General features: G+C 46.7%; 1 protein-coding gene across 10 annotated transcripts in view; it reads right to left on the bottom strand.

The window, feature by feature from the left end:
- The window catches only part of LOC111155726 (poly(rC) binding protein 3), a 178,986-nt gene extending 159,030 nt beyond the window's left edge, over nucleotides 1–19,956 (bottom strand). For all 10 annotated transcript variants that reach the window (XM_022516071.1, XM_022516077.1, XM_022516075.1 and 7 more), the window contains exon 1: nucleotides 19,917–19,956. The gene's annotated coding sequence lies outside the window, so the exon portion shown is untranslated. The remainder of the gene's footprint in view (nucleotides 1–19,916) is intronic.
- Between the last annotated feature and the right edge of the window lie 497 nt (nucleotides 19,957–20,453).

The following is a 20,453-nucleotide window of genomic DNA, read 5'->3' as shown; positions in this document are numbered from 1 at the left end:
CTCTACCCAACATCATAATGGAAACACTAAATGCAATAACAGAAGTAAAAGAAATGAAGAGCATATCGGCTGGAATTTAAAAAAAGAAAAAGAACTAATAAATTCAGTGAAGTTGCAAGATACAAGATCAATATAGAAATATCAGTTTTATCTATATACACTACCAAAAAATTCAAAATGAAATTAAGAAAATAATTACATTTACACTAGTATGGGAAATAATAAAAATGCTTCAGAGGAAGTTTAACAAAAATTCAATATGTACTGTGAAAATTACAAAACATTGAAAGAAATTATGGAAGACCCAAATAAATATAAAGACAGCCCCTGTTCCTGGACTGAAAGACTTCATATTGTCAACATATTTTTAACAAGGCAATCATTGCCAAATTTCTATCTGCCCTCTTTTTTAGAAATGGGCAAGTTGAACCTAAAATTCATACAGAATTGCAAAAAAAAATTGTCAAACAATCTTGAAAAAGAAGAACAAAGTTGAATGACTCATACTTGCCAATTTCAAAAAACCTACTACAAATCTATAGGATTCGAGACCGTGTGGTACCAGCAAAAGGATATACATGTAGATGATAGATTAGAATTGAGAGTTCAGAAATAAACCCATACATCAATGGCCAAATGAGTCTTGACTGGGATGCTAAGACCACGCAATGAAGAAAAAACAGAATTTTTTTTCAACAAATGGTGCTGAGACCGGTGGCTATCCATATGCAAGTGAAGGAATTTGGAGCCTGGATTCACACCCTGTACAAGAACTAACTCAAAATGGATCAGAGATCTAAATGTATGAGCTAAAATTATAAAACTCTTAGAAGAAAACAGAGGGGAAAGCTTCATGACATTGGATTTCACAATAGCTCTTAAAGACAAATAACCAAAGGAAAAAACAGATAAATTGGAGTTCATATAAACTGAAAACTGCAGTGTGTCAAATCACAACACCAAGAAATCTCAAAAGACAATACAAAGAATGGGAGAAAATCTGTCTCGGTTATATATCTAAGGGTTTAGTGTTCAGCATACGTGAAGATTCCTCACAACTCAAAAATAAAAATAAACCCAATTAAAAAGCAGACAAAGCATTTGAATGAACACTCCTCCAAGAAGCTATGCAAGTGGCCGGTACAAGAAGAGCTGCTTCAGGGGCGCCTGGGTGGCTCAGCGGGTTAAGTCACTGCCTTCGGCTCGGGTCGTGATCTCGGGGTCCTGGGATCGAGCCCCGCATCGGGATCTCTGCTTAGCAGAGAACCTGCTTCCTCCTCTCTCTCTGCCTGTCTCTTTGCCTGCTTGTGATCTCTCTCTGTCAAATAAATAAATAAAAAATCTTTAAAAAAAAAAAAGAAGAGCTGCTTCACGTTTTCAGTCATTACAGAGCGTGGCCAACACAATGAGAAGCCGCTTCCCGCCCACCACAATGGCTCTAAGTAAAAAATCAGAAAAGAGCAAGTGATAGAAATTTTTTTTAAATTTTTATTTATTTTTTAAAAATCTCTTTCCAGTGTTCCAGAATTCATTGTTTATGCACCACACCCATTGCTCCATACAGTACGTGCCCTCCATAATACCCACCACCAGGCTCACCCAACCTCCCACCCCTCCCCTCCAAAACCCTCAGTGATAGCAATTTAAGCACCCAGGGATGCCTGGTGGCTCAGTGAGTTAACCAGCTGCCTTCGGCTCAGGTCACGATCTCAGGGTCCTGGGATGGAGTCCCGCATCGAGCGCCTTGCTCAGCAAGGAGCCTGCTTCTCTCTCTGCCTCTGTCTGCCTCTCTGCCTGCTTGTGTTCTCTTTCTCCCTCCCTCTGGAAGATAAATAAGTAAAATCTTAAAAAAAAAAAAAAAATTTAAGCACCCAAACATTGCTGATAGGAATGTAAAATGGTGTACCCACTCCGGAAAACAGTTTGGCCATTTCCTCAAAAAGTTAAACAGAGAGTCACCATAGGATCCCACAATTCCACTCCTAGGTATAAACCCAACGTAAATTAAAACACATATCCATACCAAAAAATTATATGTGAATATTCATAACAGCCAAGAAGTGGAAATATCCTAAATGTCCATCACTTGATCAAAAAAATGTGGCATATCCACAAATGGAATATTATTTAGCCACAAAAAAGGAGTCAAATACTGACACATGCTACAATGTAGATGGACCTTTAGAATATTACGCTAAGTGGAAGAAGCCAGACATAAAAAACAATATATTATATGATTCCGTTTATATGAAATATCCAGAACAGGCAAATCCAAAGAGAAGAAAATAGATTACTGGTTGCCAGGGGTAGGCAGAGGGAGGAATAGGGAGCCATGGGCTAATGGGTATGGGGCTTCCTATAAGGGTGATAAAAGTCTTCTGGAATTAGATAGTGGCGATAATTGCACAAGTAGTGAACATATTTTTTAAAAAACCACCAAATTTTACAACTTAAAATGGTGTACATTATATGAATTTTATTTCAATAAAAACAAAATGTGCCAATTACCCCCAAATTGGTCTACATGGATTCAACACAACTGCAGTCAAAATCCCAGAAGTCCTTTTCACAGAAATTGACAAGCTGATTCTAAAATATATAGAAAGACAAAGGACTCAGAATAGGAAAACAATTTTCAAAAAGAAGACCAACACTGAAGAACCCATCCTAGGGTTCCTCCAAACCATCTAGGCTTCCTCCAAAGCTTCAAGTAGCCAAAATACTGCAGTTCTGGCAAAAGGGGAGGCAGACAGAGCAATGAAACAGAATAGAGTCCAGAAATAGATGCACCATATGTGGCCAACTTATGAAGTAGCAGAGATAATAAATGGAGAAAATAATAGCCTTTTAACAAATAAGGCTGGAAGAACGTACATACATAGGGGGAAAGAAACTGCACCCAAATCCTGCACCATATTGAAAAAAAGAAAAACTCAAAATGGATCTGAGGGCAGAAAAATGGATTAGAAGACAAGATGTAAAACCTAAGAACTCCACAATTTTCAGAAATTTTTACAACTTTGGGGAAGGTGTAAAATTCTTAGCCAGGACACAGAGCACAAATAGAAGAAGAAAAATGACAAATTTTACTTTATCAGTATTAAATATTTCTGCTTTTGAAAAACATGGTTAAGAAAATAAACACTGAAGCCACATGCTGGAAGAAAACATTTGGAAAACAAGTATCTAATAAACAACTGGTATCCAGATTATGTAACAAACCCTTACAACTCAATGGTTCAAAAATTTTAATGGACAAAATATTTGAACAGACACTTCACCAGAGAAGACATACAGATGGCAAATAAACATGAGAAAAATATTCGATATCATTACTCATCAGGAAAATGCAAATAAAGACTACAAGATGCCACTAGACACCGACGAGGCAAGATAAAACTGTAGGAACTGACATCAAGTGGGGCCACTATTACAAGAGCCACAGGTGCTCCTACGTGTCGCTTAAAGCAACACAAAGCGCAGCAGTAACTTGGGGAAACGGCTGGGTAGGTTTTTCACAAAGTCAAATGTACACATCCCATGACTTAGAAAAGCCCACTCATGGGTACTTACCGATAAAAAGGGAGGACGTACATCCATCCAAAGACCTGCGTGGGAAAGCTTACAGCGAGTTTATTCATAATCTCTGGAACTATTAGTCTCCAAATTTCCATCAGTCAGTGGATGGCCGAACACACTGCGGTACATTCACTAAATATGACCCAACAACAGAATGGATCCAGCTAAGTGAAAAAACCCAGACTGCAAAAGCTCCACACTGTGCTTCTGTTTCTATGACCGTCTGAGGAAGGAAACTGCATTGCAACGAGCAGCTCAGTGTTTGGGGCTTGAGGTAAAGGGAGAAGAGGAGGGAAGGGGGAATTTGGGGATGCCAAATATTCTCTATCATGATTATGTTGATAGTTAATATCTGAATATATCTGTCAAAACTCACAAAACTGTGTCTCCAAAAAGTGTGAATCCCTAAAACTGTATCTAAAAAGAGTGAATTCCATTCTACACAAATTATACCTCAAATAAACTTGATGAGGAAAAAAAGAATGCAAGCAGGATAAACATAGAGAAATCTACACTTGGATATATAACGGTGAAACTGGAAAACATCGAAGACAGACACCTTAAAAATGACCAGAGTTTAAAATATTCCTTAAAATGATAATCATTTAGATCGAGAGATGGTCTCTCCACAGCATGGAAACCAAAGACGGCCATGCAGAGTCCTCACACGGCCTCGCCAGAGTCCAGGAAAATAACTTTCCATCAAGACTTTTAAGAAGTATTTTCCTTAAAGACTTTAAAGGATAAAGTGAAAGATAATTCTAAAGTTACTTTGAAACACTTTTCTTTTGCCTTCCGCTAAAAGTGGGGAGCATTACTGACCGCTGAGCCACGCAGTTTTCAGCCACTCCACTAAATTCTAAAGTAGGACACATTGGCAATTTCCATGTATGACTTTATAGAACAGCAAAAAGATACAAGGTGCCATGCCAAATATAAAATTATGAAGATTTTCAAGCTGTATCAAGAAAAAAGGTGGAAACTTTAAAACATGCTGCTGAAAACTTGAGATAATTTCTAGGGGTCATAAATAGAAACACTGGCAGATTTTGGTAGATTAGCAAACCAATGCTAAACAATCACAGAGAAAAAATAATTCAGTGAAAAATTAATCCCCAAAACCAGAAAGCACAACAAAACAAAAAAACCCAAATGCCACCGGCAAAGGCACAACAAGTCCGTCAACACGCTAGATTGCCAAAACTCAACTTAAACATTTTCTTGATTTTCGCACAGCAACTCTGTACTAACTACTTCAACTACGGCTATGAGATCTCTTTTCGTTGTTACAGCACTGTGCATATGTCTAACAAGGCAAACATACATCGCTCTTCCTGAGCTTGCAAACATAGCTCCTTCTAAAAGAACTATATGCCACGTGCCAATTTTTCCCATTAAAACGGATTTTCATTTTTGAAAGCAATCTTGGGTAAAACAACTTTAGAATTACTTAATACTTTCCAAACATTCAAAATAAAGCATAGAATTGGGGCACCTGGGTGGCTCAGTGGGTTAAAGACTCTGCCTTCAGCTAAGGTCATGAGCCCGGGGTCCTGGGAACAGGCCTCCTGCATCGGGCTCTCTGCTCAGCAGGGAGCCTGCTTCCTTTCCTCTTTCTCTCTGTCTGCCTCTCTGCCTACTTGTGATCTCTGTCAAATAAATAAAGTCTTTAAAAAATAATAAAATAAAGCATAGAGTAAAAGGAAAATAACAGTGTTTTCAGTTAAAATTTGTTCTCTGTCAACACTCTCACCGTGATGCATTTTAGAGGCAGCAATCTCTCAGGTACAAGAAGACATGAAGAACGAAGTGGTAGGATGTGAGTAAATCGGAAAGGGCAACGAAGAGTATAAATTAATAAGTAAGGCTGCATGGCATTAAAATACATTTGAGTCGGGAGAGGATAATCAGAGATAAAGTATCGTAAGAGTCTTATATTGGTAGAAATGTGACTAAGGACACTAACTTTAGTCATAGATAATCAAGTATACATACAAGACAAATATGAAAATAAGAGGAACTAAAATTATGTAGTGAAGAAGAAAATTTAATGAAGAAAAAAAATCAAAAAATGTGAAGAGAAAAAATAGATGTAAGAAAGTTGAGCCAAACAGAAAGCCCAAAATAAGATTATAATTAGAAGTCCAAATACATAAGTAATTAAAGTAAATGAAAGTAAACAACATGTTCCCATCTTTAAAAGGCAAAGACTGTCTGAGAGGAAAAAAAATTCCATTAGATGCCGTTTTGGAAGATGCATCTAAAACATACAGATATGGCAAGACTGAAAGAAATATACACTGGGCAAATCAGTACCTCAGGCTTAAAATTTACTTTAAGGAAAAAAAAAAAAAAAAGCATTATCAGAGTTTTTATAGACCACATTACATAAAGATAAGAAGATTTCATGTATTAGTAAGATATTCCAAACTTACATGCACCCAAAAACAAAGTCTCAACATTTGATACAAAGCAGAAATGAACAGAAACACATGAAAATAGGTAAATCCACAATCGCATTGGCAGATGTAAACACATCTATATCAGTGGTTGATACATCAGTTAAAAATATCTATAAGCACAGAAAAGAGTCAAAAAGGATTCCCACTCTTCATCTAACGCACATACAGGAAGCTTATACTCCAAGCCAGCAGAATGCGTTTTACTAAAACACAGAGCATTCATGTCGCTGGACCACAGAGGAGCCACCCTCCAAACACGTCAAAGACCATGAACATTGAGGCCACCTTGCTGACAATGCACTGAGTAAAGAAATTAAAATATTTTAAAATACTGTCCATGCATAATATATATATACACCTAAACTGTGTTTGGGACTTAGAAACACTTCGAAGTAACTTACATGGCAAAAAAAGATATTGGGGCACTTGGTGGCTCAGTCCGTTTGGCATTCAGCTCTTGATTTTGACTCAGATCACGGTCTCAGGGTGCTGGTTTGCAGCCCCACATCATGCTCAGTGCTCAGTGAGGAGTCTGCTTGAGGATTCTGTCTCTCCCTCTCCCTCTGTCCCCTACTTCCACCCTCTCTCTCTAAAATAAATATTTAAATCTTTTTAAAAAATCATAGTGGAAACAGATAACATTTATAAGGATAATAAAAGTACTATATATCTAAATTTGAGCACTGTGATAAGCTGTACTTAAAAGGAAAAAATTTTTTTAATTTTATTTAATTACGCAATCTCTATGCCCAACATGGGACTCAAGCTCTTGACCTTGATCAACAGTCGGATGTTCTACCGACTGAGCCAGCCAGGTGCCCCTAAAACAAAATTTTTAACTTTAAATACTTATTTATATGAAAAGAAAGGTGAGTGAGCAAGCATCCAATAGAAGTTGGAAAAAAATAAAACAAAACAGCAAAATGAATCCCAAAAAGCAAAAGGAAGGAAGAACAGAAATCAGTGAAACAGAAAACTAAATATCCTGGAGACGCCTGGGTGGCTCAGTCAGGTCGGCTTCAGCTCGGGTCATGATCCCAGGGTCCTGGGATCCAGCCCCACATCAAGGTCCTTGCTCAGCAGGGAGCCTGCTTCTCTCTATGTCGCTCCGCCTGCTTGTGCACATGCTCTCTCTCTCTCTGACAAATAAATAAAATCTTTAAAAAAAAACAACATATTGACATTTTATTTTAAAAATTAATAAAAACGAAACTACAGAAGTACTAGGATAAAACATGAATGATTCTCTTGTTCATCTGACTGCAGGAGAGGCTTTTCCACTATGACTAAAAAATCACATGCAGAAAAACAAAAGATGGGCAAATGTGACTATAAAAAATAAAAATCTTTGACATGACAGGGATACCTGGGTGGCTCAGTGGGTTAAAGCCTCTGCCTTCAGCTCAGGTCATGATCTCAGGGTCCTGGGATCGAGCCCCACATCGGGCTCTCTGCTCAGCGGGGAGCCTGCTTCCCCTTCTCTCTCTGCCTGCTTCTCTGCCTGCTTGTGATCTCTCTCTCTCTCTCTCTCTGTCAAATAAATTTAAAAAATCTTTAAAAAATTAAAAAAAAATCTTTGACATGACAATACCTTGAGAAAATATTTATGACAAAAAATAAATGGAAGAAAATACATTCAGCATGTATCACAGAAAAATGAAAGAATATCCCTAATGTATGAAAAAAATTTTTAAACTGAGAGGAAAAAAAGGCCCCCCCCAAATCTTAAAGAAAACAAGAAGAACACATGAAATGCGATAGAAAAATGTCTTTAAACCTATGAAAAGATGTTCCACTTCCCTCAAAGGAAGAGAAATGCAAATTAAAACCACACTGAACTACTGTGGCTCTCCTACCACTCTGGCAGAAAATCACTCGCTTAACAACCCACACTCTGTGTCGTGAGGAGCCCGGGTGATGTACGGAAGTGTGGAATCGCTATATTCACACACCCAGAACTAATGAAACATGGTATGTTAAAGAAAGGAGAGAAGGAAGGAAGGAAAGAAGGGAAGGTTAGGGTTAGGGATGGAGGGAAGGGGATGCGAAGGGGAATGGATGGGGAGGTGGCAGGGAAGGGAAGGGAAGGGAAGTAAGAGGAAGGGAAGGGAAGGGAAGGGAAGGGAAGGGAAGGGAAGGGAAGGGAACGTCAGGTCATGACAGCGGAACCCTCGGAATGGGGCTCATGCTCACACAACCCCAGAGAGCGCCCCTGCCCTTCCAGCCCTGTGCTGAGAGAAGGAGCTACTGACAGCCCTGAAGAAGGCTCTCATCAGAGCCCTGCAGCACCTGCACTCTGATCGCAGACTCCCAGCCTCAAGGAGGGGAGAGAAATTTCTTTTGTGCATAAGCCACTGGTCAATGGTTCTCCTTACGGCAGCCCGAGCAGACCAGGATGGGACTGAGACAGGGAGGGGAAGGATGGGGCACCCCTTGGGGACCAGCAGTCTGCCTGGAGGGTTCCTGCTAGCCAGGGACCATGTGAGCACCCAAATCCCTGATGACTGTGAAGAACTATGAACTAGATCAGTGATCAAATAAAAACCAGGGGCGCCTGGGTGGCTCAGTGGGTTAAGCCTCTGCCTTCGGCTCAGGTCATGGTCTCAGGGTCCTGGGATCGAGCCCCGCATCGCGCTCTCTGTTCAGCGGGGAGCCTGCTTCCCTCTCTCTCTCTCTCTGCCTGCCTCTCTGCCTGCTTGTGATCTCTGTCTGTCAAATAAATAAAATCTTAAAAAAAAAAAAAAAAAAGAACTCCCCTTTAAAAAAAAAAATAAATAAATAAACCAAAAATCCATAAAACCAAACGGCTAGTAGTAGGTAAGTAAGCCGAGAGAAGAGCAGGCGGTGCGCACCGCAGACCCCCCAGAGCTCACAGGCAGGCATGGAGAGTGCGGAAACGGACGGACGTCGATTTGCAACCATCACAGTGAAGGCTGGTCTCGGCAGAAATCATCGACGCACACATATCCAGGAGAAATTTTTTCGAAGGGCACTGTGCTGCCTGTTCTTAAAGTAAAATGCCCGCCCCGCCCCCAGCGGCTTATCAGTTGCAAGGGGGTAAAGAAGTAACAATACCGGCTGGGACAGATGGGCAAGTCCGTGACTGAGCAAAGAGCTTTACATCCCCAAAGAGGAGACGGACACTCTGCGTCTGTCCAGACACGAAGCCTGAGAAGCTTGGCCCACCTCACACATGGAGGCTCACGACGGAATCTCATGGAGAAGGACCGATTGTCAGACAAGCCCATAAGGAAGAAACTATTTTTTGAAGTGGGTCTTGCTCTCATGAAGTCATTGTCATAAAAGTGACAGGGACGTTACAAAAATGTTCCAGATTAGAGACCAGGGACGCGCAGCAACAAGCACAAATCTGCCCCAGACTGGGCCGTGGCCCTGCACAGGGGAACAGTATGGAAGATGTGATCGCTGAGCCACGGGAGGGCCGAGAGCGAGAATGGGGAGACGGTCCCAAGCTCAGGACGCGGTCGGTGCCTCTCCCCTCCTCCGCACACAGACCCTCCCGCTCCCGGCTCCCAGGGCCTAGGCAGGCTTCGGTCTTCAAACCTGGTCTCTTTCCCAGCTCCTTCTCAAGGGCTAAACACATTCAAACTGTTCCTGCGAAAAAACAAACAGCTCCGTCCTGGACGCTCGTTTTCAGAGTCAAACATGAAGCCGCCACACCCCCCCACTCCTGCACTTCACGCTGTCCAATGCGGAGCGGAGTTTCCTTTTCAGTCCCCCCGACGGACACGTCGGAACTCGGCTTACTGTACTTCCCTCCCTCCTCCACCTGCGGAAAAGAAGCGGCATTTGGTGGCAACGCGGTGTCACCTTGGCGACACGCAGCGGGCACCCTCCAGAGCCGCTCGTGGAAATGGAAACAGCCCGGCCTCCTGAAAGCTGGGACGGCCGTGACTACTTGGAACCTGAATTTCTTACAACTGACTGGTCAGGAGTGAGGGGATGAAGAGAAGGTTCAGGAACAGGAGCTCCGAGACCAGACCCCGCGGTCTGGAGCTGACTTCCATTTCCTCGCTCATAAAACAGGATAATCAAAGACCTCGGAGCATTACAGGGATTGAGTGAGGGGCTTCCCACCTCCACCAGGAACAAAGCGATTCTTAGAGAAACCGTCTTTTCATAGGCTCAAGCACACACTACAGGAAAGACACCAATGCCCTCGCCCTCTCGCAGAACCTCCCATTCCTGCCGCCTCTCTGCTCCTGCCCTGAGACCGGGTGGGAACAGGTAAGGAGACACAGTCTCAGATGGAGAAGCAGCGCAGACAGGGACAGTGACCTAGCCAAGGTCGCCGGGTGATCTGGGAGAGGAGCTGGATCCCCAGGCAGGCCAACACCCCCAGCCCCGGTGGGCTCCTACCAGAAAGTTCTCCTCCCATGACTTCCGCCCCTGTTCTGCCAAACTGATACAAGGGGTGATGAGGACAGCTCATTGCCATGCTCGGGTAGCAGCTGTTCCCCAGCTGCCGCCAGCCCCAGGGGATCTGGCCCGAGGCCCAGGCTCTGCAAAGACAGTGCACGTGGACGCAGCCCTGGTAAGAGGCAGGCTCCTAACCGGCCTGGGGGGAAGCAGAGCTGGGAGGGAGATGAGTGGGTAGAACCAAGCACAAGTACTCAGTTACAGGGTGAACCAGGCCGGGGGTTACAGACTCGTGCCCTGAAAGAGCGTGAGAGCCAGAGCCCTTAGCAGGAGTCGAGGCCCACCCTGAAAGCCTCTTGCCAGCTCCGGGTCACGGGAGTGCATCACTGGTCACCCGTCACATCCAAAAAAATGTGGCCTCCAGGACACAAGTAGGAAGAGTGCCCTGCGTCGAATGGCGTAACTTGTGCATGCCACTGGCATTCCGGAGGAAGAGCAGAGGCTTGAAATAAGCAGAATGAATGTGTTTAAGCAGAAAGTAGAAGCACCCTTGGCCCCTGTGACCACGCTGACACTCCCCAGGGTAGGAAACGTCAGGCCACCCTTACCAGAGCGGGAGGTAGTGTATCGCTCGCCACACGGCCTGGCTAGAGAACAGCAGTAAAGGTCCCAGGTCTGTACGGAACGGAAGTAATCTTTACAAAGGACGCATCCGGAAAGGCCAGCTCCCATTTGTCTAAATGTACACCTAGAGGTGACTCGTCCTCCAACCCCGACACGCCATCCGCGGTCCCCACGGAGCAGTGGTAGCGCTCCAGATCCATCACCGTCCCGGCATGCGGGGCCGCCAGACAGCCTGGCAACGTGGCAAAGAGGGAGGAATGAGTGAGTCATCTTGTGAAAAACGATCGGCCCCTTGCTGCCGGGCTGCAGTGCATCTGAACCTCAGGAGGACAGCACTCTCCAACATCCCCATGAGAAGAAAAAGGCAAAGAATAAAAACCACTCAAGCGAATCAGAAAGGAAAGCCAAGCAGAGAACATAAGCAGATAAACAGAAGCCTAAGGTCTTTGGGGGCCCAGCGGGGCAGCTAGTGCATCATCGTGGCACAGGGCTCCCCGAGAGCCCTTCAGCGAGGCGTCCCAAGCCCACCTTAAATAAAGAGCAGAAAGAGAAGGCTGGCTGGAGGCCTCCGCAGCCACAGGCACTGGCCCATCGCTCATCTCTCTCTGGAAGGATGGGAAGCAGCCTTCCCCAAGGAGCCACCCTCTTCACCACACTATCCCTCTCCTCTGCTCCTGAAGCACACGTTTCCATGAAAAATGGGGCCCCTCCCTGCCCCCACCCTGCATGCACTGGGACCCTAGCACAGGGGTGGGCCTATGGGCAGCGCCCTCTCTGTGGGTGTGGGAAGCACCCCCAAATCTAGCCCCTCCTCGACCTAACAGCACACGGGCTACACATGCACCTTTTAAACACGTAGACCTTCTGCTAGGACCCCCGGCTCTAGTACGGGTGGCCCCAGGCTGCCGGTCAGTCTCATCCTTGCCGGTGGCTGACAGCCGGCTGGCCGCTCCCCCAAACCCCTTCTCCTTCCTGTGTGATCACAGCTGTGGCAGAACACAGGGCTGCCTGAGAGGGGCACCTGCTCCCCGGGAGCAGGTCCCGCCACATTGTACTCTAGTAGACAGGGATCCCGTGTACCGTGATGCAAGTCGGCCTAATCCGGCCTTCAGACGCTGAAAGGGTGGCTGTTGCCCTTCACTGTGCCCTTTTGCCTTCCCTCGAGAACACACCAGACACATGTGCGTTCGTTTCCCCTCTCTCTCTGCCTGCCTCTCTGCCTACTTGTGGTCTGTCAAATAAATAAATAAAAATCTTTAAAAAAAAAAAAAACAACCAGTGGGGCGGAGTTCAAAGTGTCTTGAAAGAAATCTGAGAGCCGAGATGCAGTCATTAGAAAACAAGGTAAACACGGAAACAGCATTTGAGAAACTAGAAAGATAACAGCATAACCCTATAGAAAAAGGAAATACGCATTAAATTTAGAAATTAAATTGCAAACAAAATTATAAATGATCAGTATAACTGAAAGCTATTAAAAATTAAAAATCGCTAAATAAGAAATGAAGACCAGTTTGACAGATCTGACTGAAACACTGAACCAAGGCTTAGGAACAAAGAGAAGGCAGTGAGAGATCCGGAGAAGACCGAGACCACAGGGACCTGGCACGAGCACGCACACCCCTGGGGCCCGAGAGCGCCCGCAGTGACTGCTTCTCCACAGGAAGAAACCCACGCACACACATGAGAGCAACGGAATCGGCTCCAAAATGGGCTCTGGGCTTAGAGGCCTTGATAGAGCCGTGTATTGACTATTAGACCAAAAATATTTGCTTTTTAAGTAGAAAATCGAAAATTTCGTTATTTAAATTAAGGATAGAGAAATAGTGGAAGTTTCTCAAGTAATGTTGTGGGGGCAGGCTATCATTTACATGGGACCCCCAAAAATTGAAAATTAGAAAAAAGGAAACTTCCAGAGCAGTGTCACCCTAGCATGAGCCCTACTCCTAACCTTTATGGTGACTCAGGTCCACGCTAATCCCAATCCCAGGACCAACCTAAACTCCAGACCTAACCCTACCACTAACCCTCACCGTAGCCCAAATAAAATTCTGTGAGGGTATTACAAATGGAAGAGTATTAACAAGTATCGGTATGATCTACCAGGATTTATCCCAAGAATCAATACTTTTAAGTTTCATCAGTGGAATTCTCTACAGTAAGGGATGAAAGGAGAAAATCATGGGATTATCTTAATAGCAGCAATGAACACATTTAGTAAAATGCAACTTTCACTTTTGACTGTGAGAAACAACTTGATAGAAGAGCCAGAGGAGGGAACTCCTGTAACTTGAACAGGGCTCAGACAGCCACATGACCATGCTTCCTAGGGAAAGCACTCGGATCAAGTCAGGACGAAATAAAAAAATTCAGCAGAATTTACAGCTAAATTTACACCTATTACAGCTAAAAGTGCTTTAACACATGGCCATGTCCAAATAATGAATACTGACAGTGGCCTGTACACTATTAAATATTACAGAAGCATAATGAGAAAAATCTCAATTACCATAACCAGGTAACAAAAGTAAGTTGGAAAAGGGCTCAGAAGAGAAAATCCACAGTAAGAAAGCTACATACAGCAACTGAAGGCTTAGAACAAATGGGAAAATAGAGTATCTTCCTACATTAGAAAGTGAATAGTGGAAGAAAAGCAACTATTTTCAATTCAAATTATAGCTTTGATCTATCTGAAAATAAATCTCAATATGACACGTTTTTTAACTTAAAAAATCATTCTAGGGGCACCTGGGTGGCTCAGTGGGTTAAGCCTCTGCCTTCGGCTCGGGTCATGATCTCAGGGTCCTGGGATCGAGCCCCACATCAGGCTCTCTGCTCAGAAAGGGAGCCTGCTTCCTCCTCCCCCTCTGCCTGCCTCTCTGCCTACTTGTGACTCTCTCTCTCTTTCTAATAAATAAATATTAAAAAAAAAAATCATTCTAAAGTTCATCTAGAAAGTGAGTAGCCAAGAGTAGCCAAAATACTTTTTAATAATGGGATTACTGGATAAATATACCATGAAACTAGAATAATTAAAACAGTTGTACCAGCACAAGAACAGATTAGAGAATGTAAAAATAAACACTAATGCATACAATATTTTCTTATTAGATCAATTTGCAGGACAAAAGTAGCAGTGCAAATCATTGGGAAAATAAAGTATTTCTCAATAAGTAGTATTTTCAATACTCGTAAGAAAAGAATAACTTATACATTCACCTAGTAATATACAGCAAATTAAATCCCAAGCGGATTACACAAGTCAGTGCAAAAAAATAAAAGCAGAGAAGAAAACTGAAGTCACTACCCACGTTTAGGAACGGGAAGGGGTTTTCCAAATGTAAGACTGCCCCCACTCGCCATGGCCAAGGCAACGGCGAGTGCCCCGGTGGGGGAAGCCCTGCAGGACACCCCACGAGGGCAGGAGCTCTTGGGAAGGAGGCCGGCCGGGCAAGCGGCGGCAGAGCTGGGAGCAGCCGCACGCCTTGAGCTTCCACGGCTCCCAGGGACACGGTGCTGGCGCGATCCGGCCGTCAGGCCGCAGCCAGCCCTCCCACGGACGCCTCTCGGACTGTGCATCTCCTGTGACCCGGGGTCCAGCGTGGATGAACACTGCCATCCTCAAGAAGAGGGAAAGCGGATCGCGCCCAGGGCTGCTCACCCAACTACGACAGACATCAGTGACAGACGCGAATAAGACCCACACACGTTCAACAAAAAGGGGATGACACAAGAAAATCATACCCACAGGTGCCTCATTCCCTAAACCACACAGGTCCGCTGAGACGTGAATTTTTTCGATACGTACCATACAATGCCGTAAATGTATTTTTTATTTTCTCTTAGGGTTTTCTTCGTAAGATTTTCTTCTCTCTAGCTTACTTTGCCGTAAGAACACAGTATACAGCATACAAGTATGCGTGAACCAACTGTTTACGTAGGAGCAGGGCTTCCGGTCAGCAGAGGGTTGCGTTTAGGACGAGTCAAAAGTTACACGTGGATTTCCGACTGGGTGGGAAGGAGGTCAGCAACCTGAACCCCACGTGTTCAAGGGTCAACCGCACCCACATAGTGCAAACCGTACAAACTTATTTTAAAAACAATGCTTTCAAAGCAGGTCACGTGGACACGTTGCGTGCCAGTCAGCGGAAAGCAGGCCCAGGGGGACCTCGTCCCTGAGGCAGAACCAGGAGGAGAGAGGCGAATGTGCGCCCCGCAGGGCCCTCTGGGAGCGCTGGGGAGGGTTAGGACGACGGAGGGCTCACACACTGGGGCAGCGGGCGGGAGGAGGGGACGCACCACGGACAGGCCAGAGCAGGATGGCGCAGGGTCTGGGAGCCTGGGAAAGAACACACCACGAGAGGGGGTCACTATGCAGAAGCTGCAGAGCTCAAGGTCCCCGACGAGAAAGATTTTTTCCTGGATTCAGGGAAGCAGAGGCCTCACAAGCTGGCGAGTGGTGAGGATGAAGCCCCCTGGGGAGAACCAGCTGGCCACGGGACGGAGCTGGGCCCAGGCGGGAGCAGAGACGGGCAGCGGCAGGTCTCCTAATGTTTTTGGTGCAACCGTATTTGCTATATAACCTTTTAATTTTTACTTTTAACGAAATTATAAATGTACATAGTTTTAAAAGTCAAAGAACTCCACAAAGCTTACAGTGAACAGTGCCTCTCCCCTCCCTGCGCCTCCGACCCACGTCCCATGGGCAATCTTCCTCTCTGGGCTCCTCCCCGCTTTGGTATTTCTCTCCGGAGTTCAAGGATTCCAGTCCTCTGGACCATCACTAACTTCCTACTAGGACAGGGGAGCACCACCCCCGCCCCCCGCCCATGTGCTGTCCTCTTCCGGAGGCTCTGGAGCCCTTGCGCACCCTCTTGCTGGCTCCCCTCTAGTACAGAGCGGGCGCTTCCCGGAGTGAGTGAGGGCCTCGTCTGGTTGCTTAGTTTTCTGTGTACTCATTGCTAATTTGCCTCCCAACTCCCAGCTCCTGGCCAACTGCAGGCCAAGGATGAATCACCTCCTGACGACTCCAACACAGCAGGAAACAGCCCAGGAGCCCCGTGCTTCTTGCTCTGGCCTCAGAATGGCCGCTCCACTCACAAGCATCCGAAAGCCATCCCCAGGTCCCAGGGTGTTCAGGGGGCCAACAGGGTAGAGGCCGGGTTCACGCTGCTCTGTAACCCACTCAAGTGCATCCCCATCTTCCCTGCAGAACAGCAGTCACGCCCCCCGACCCCCTTCCCCTGCTGCCCGGGGGCCTAGTTCACCCTCCAGAGCCGAAGCTCATCAGGCTAGGTGGGGGAGGAGGGCTGAGAACCTGGTGGCTTTCTAAACGCGCTTTCCACGAAGTACCTATTTCAGCCCCATCTTTACTGCCCCCTCATCCTCAGAGGTTCACGGCAATGTCATTCCTGAAACTTGGGGGTCTGTCTGAAGTGCGATCCATCTGCGTTCCTGACCCCCCAGCAAAAGCGTGTGCACGCCTCCCCACTTTCTGTGCTCAGATCTGCTATGTCCCTCTGTTTGTCCATCTGCTTTCCGAACTCCCAAACTCTGTCATCTCCTCTTCAGCTCTTGGAGGCCTCTTCCTTGTAAAAATACCTCACCTGTCATTTTAGTGGGTTCGTAAGAAGCAGCAGAGGTCGCTGTGAATTCAATCTGCCATTTTGGCTGAAAATCAAGGGAGGCGGTTTCCATTTTAAGAGGGAGTTATCAAGTCATCTTGGATGCTAACAGAAGTGGCCTGCCAGGGAGAAGGAACTGCGACACAGATGGGGCAGGAGCAAGGTCCTGTGCAGCCCCAGGCCCAGGGAGACCCAGGGGGGTAGGGGGCGGAAGGGCGGAGGGGCAGAGGGACAGGAGAGCCGGATGACAGCACTCGGGATGGGAAAGTGAAGAGCCTCTTTTCTCCTTGAACAAGGAGGCACGGCCAATAGCTAAGACTGAGATCTAATTAGATTAGGGATGGGAAGAAGAAAGGCCAGGCATACAAGAACTGCCCTCGGATCCAAGCAAACCTACTAGGGAGCCTGCTGGGATGGGCTCGGAGGCCCTGCAAGGGGTGGCCCCCAGGCAACACACCCAAAATAGGAAGGAACCAGAGTCACCACCAAGAAGGCCCAGCAGGGAAGGAGGGCCCTGACAGAGGAGTCCCAGTCCTCCCGGCTGTACTCATTACAAGTGAGACTCAAAGTTCTTTTTCATATTTGCCAAACCTTCCAATTCTGCAGTGAGAATTATTATCTGGAGGCAATGCAGAAAAACACCCTATAAAAATCAAATAACCAAGTCAGTAAGTATTACAGAAAAACAAAAGACCTCAAAGTAAACGAAAATTTCAATAGTTTTGTTAGCAACGTCTCTTAATGTCCTGCTCTTCGTGGTCGAAGTTGTCACAGGCCGAGTGCTGAGACGCGCAGGGCGGGGGCTCTGCAGCTCAGCAGCCGTGGGAGCCGTGGCCCTGCTGCGAGTCTGTGGGATTGCAGGGCTCCGGGCCACGTCCAAGCAGAGCCGTCACGCAGAAGCAGCTTCACTCCGGACCGATGCCCTTCCCCTCACTCTAAGGAAGTGTGGAAGGCTCTCAGAGATGTGCAAATGGAAAACCAAGTCCTCCCAAAGCTGCCACGTCCCCTGGGAACAGCGTCTGCCGCTCCACTCCAGCCCAGCCCGTCAGGAAGCCCGCAGGACGGCACTGCAGGACTCGGCTGAGATTAGAATCAGCCCTTTCTGCTCCGACCAGCTCAGTGCTCCCGGCAGCTCCCGCCTCACCTGCAGGAGAGGCCACGGGTGCCCTCTAAGAAGCTCACTGCCTTGACTTAACCACGCCTCCGGTAACTCCCAGGACCTGCGCTGCAGCCCCCCAGAATCACGGTCTCGGCAGCCGGCCTGCCGTGCTCGTCCCGGCCTCTCCACCCGGCTGCCAGGGGCCTCCTCTCCTCGCGGGGACCCTGAGGTGCTGTGCACACGAGATGGGGCGTCACTTGGGGCCAGCCCACCCCACCCAAGCATGTTTGCTTATTTCCAGAACAGTCGGCCCAGATTCCGCATCTGCCAGTAGGAGAAACTTGGACGACACCAGATCTAGGGGGGAAGGAGGCCCATTCCATACATGGTGTTGTTGTTCCAGAGGCCCTCCCCTCGGGATGTCTGTGAGAACTAGATCCAGACTTGCACAATTACAGAGTTGGTCCCAAGCCAGTGGGGATCTGGATGTCCTCTAAGAAGCAAGTAGTATAACAGCTTTAGTTTAACAGCCCAGCACTGGGAGAAAAAAGACAACCGAGCTCCCTGCTCCCACACTTGGGCCCTGCAGAGTGAGAAGCGGCCTCTGCAGGATCCTCCAGGCCCCTGATGGGCGCCCTGCTGCTCTCTGACCTCATCTCCCCCGCCCCCATACTCCGGGAGCACTCTGGGCACATGGCTCCCCTTGGCCTGGAGCCCTGTGTGCTCCAGTGCCCCCGGGCTCGCTCCTGCACCTCCTTCAAGGCTCTGCTCGGAAGGCCCTTGTCAGGGTGGGCCCAGCCGCACTGCAGCCAGCACTCCTGCAGCCCGGATCCTCCTTTCCCTCCTCCACAGCACACGTGCCCAGCTGACAACTGTGATGCATTTACTTAGTACAGTTATCTTTTGTAAGCCCCACAGGGGCCTGAGCCAAAGGAAGTCGACTTTCAGAATAGTGCGGGCACACCACAGGCACTTGGTAAATATTTGTAAATGAATGAAAGGACAAACAAGGCCTTTGTTCAAGCAATTTGTTGTTAAGAAGTTTCCTCTTCTAATATCAGTTACCCTGCAGCCCTAGATACCTAGTGTTCCCCAACTCCTCACCACCACCGCAGTCTCTCCCGAGGGGGCTTCTCATTAAGTCAGGGCCCCTGCTGCAGGCTACAGGCGCCGGAAGCCGGGCGGGCTATGGCTGTAGCACTCTCTGACCAGCACCAGCTGAGCTCAGGACTCTGGGGTGGCTCCCTGGGGCTGCCATCAAGACCCCGGGAAGGGCAGACACTGAATTCGGAGCCCCCATCTTATCAACGCGGCAGCTCCCGCTTATCCTACCATTGTGAAGGGACTCGGGCTCGTGGGGTCAGAGGCCTGGGCTCAACCCCTGGTTTCACCATGGACGACACAGTGGTATCCTGTCGCTGAGCCTTGGAAAGTGGACATAACAGCAGTAGCCACCTCCCAGGGCTCCGTGAGGGTGGAGCGAGGGATTAGACAGGAAGAATCCGGAGCGGCCCTGCTGGCACTAAGCAAGCACTTCACGAACACTAGCTGCGATCATGACCTCATTAGTATTCCATGCAAGGTTGCTGAAAATCAAGTTTCCCGCTGAAAACTTTCAGAAAACAACATTTACAAACTTTAGAAAAAGACATCTTAAAGATTTAAAAGGAATCATTTCAAGGTAGTTTTGCAAAGCTGGAGTCAAGGCCACAAAGAGGTGTCCACACGGCCAGGACTCGCCACCACGGCCACAGCATACACCTGTCACTGCTGGCTGGCGTGCACTGGTGAGGCACGGGACAAATGCACGTGTCCGGCAGCGCCCACTGACACCGGCCCTCAGGCCCCCCGCTGCACAGTCTGGTCATGTTAAGTGGCAGAAAAATGTTAAACAGAAAAGCAGAAAATGGCTTCTTTTTAAATCTTGGTTCTATAAAATTCAGAAAGAAATCATGCAAATCACTGACACTGTTGGTGCGCTCAGGCCTGTGACAGGTCCTCATGTGATGTGAAACCAGGCCACAAGGAGAGGCAGCAAGAAACATGGCTTCAAATGCAAGCAAGATTTTAAAAATCAACTCACGTAGAAAGAACCACGCGATTTAAAGACATAACCTCTATAAAGGCATTACAAGAAGCACTACTTACATGGAACCATGTGAAGAGATCTCTCTCTGTAGATAGCCCTGTAAATGGATTAAAAAAAATCATTACAATTGGAAATCATAGATAGAAAATAACCCAAAGAATAATGTTATCGCCTTAGATGCCAAATTTTATCAAACCAAAGGAATTTATTAAAAGAATGTACTCAAAAATCACGTCAAAGGCAGTTTCCCAGAGGGGGGAAAAATCCATAGACAAGGTTAGATTCTAGACTGAGTTCAGAACTTAAGATATAGATACAAGTTTAGGGCCCCAGACTCCCCTAAAACCCAGAGTCGTAAAGCTGATGCAAAGTGTTGGGAAAGTACAGATTCTTAATTCCTTGGTCCTGTGGGGAGCAGTAAGGAGAGTAGGTGGAACCCCTAGGTACTATGTGGTCTCAGGTCCAAGTCTGAAAAGTGCTTCACTTGGACAGGACGAGGCACCCTGCCTTTGCAAAGACTTAATGTGCAAGTGAATGGCACTGCCAGAGGCTCCTACAGGCAGCCCAAGGCCTGTATACAGTGATGCCTAAAGACC

The sequence above is a fragment of the Enhydra lutris genome, unplaced genomic scaffold (assembly GCF_002288905.1).
Source record: "Enhydra lutris kenyoni isolate GAN:26980312 unplaced genomic scaffold, ASM228890v2 scaffoldscaffold43, whole genome shotgun sequence".
NCBI classification, from domain to species: domain Eukaryota; kingdom Metazoa; phylum Chordata; class Mammalia; order Carnivora; family Mustelidae; genus Enhydra; species Enhydra lutris.
The sequence above is the reverse complement of the archived record's forward strand: the minus strand, read 5'-3'. Positions and strand labels throughout refer to the sequence as shown.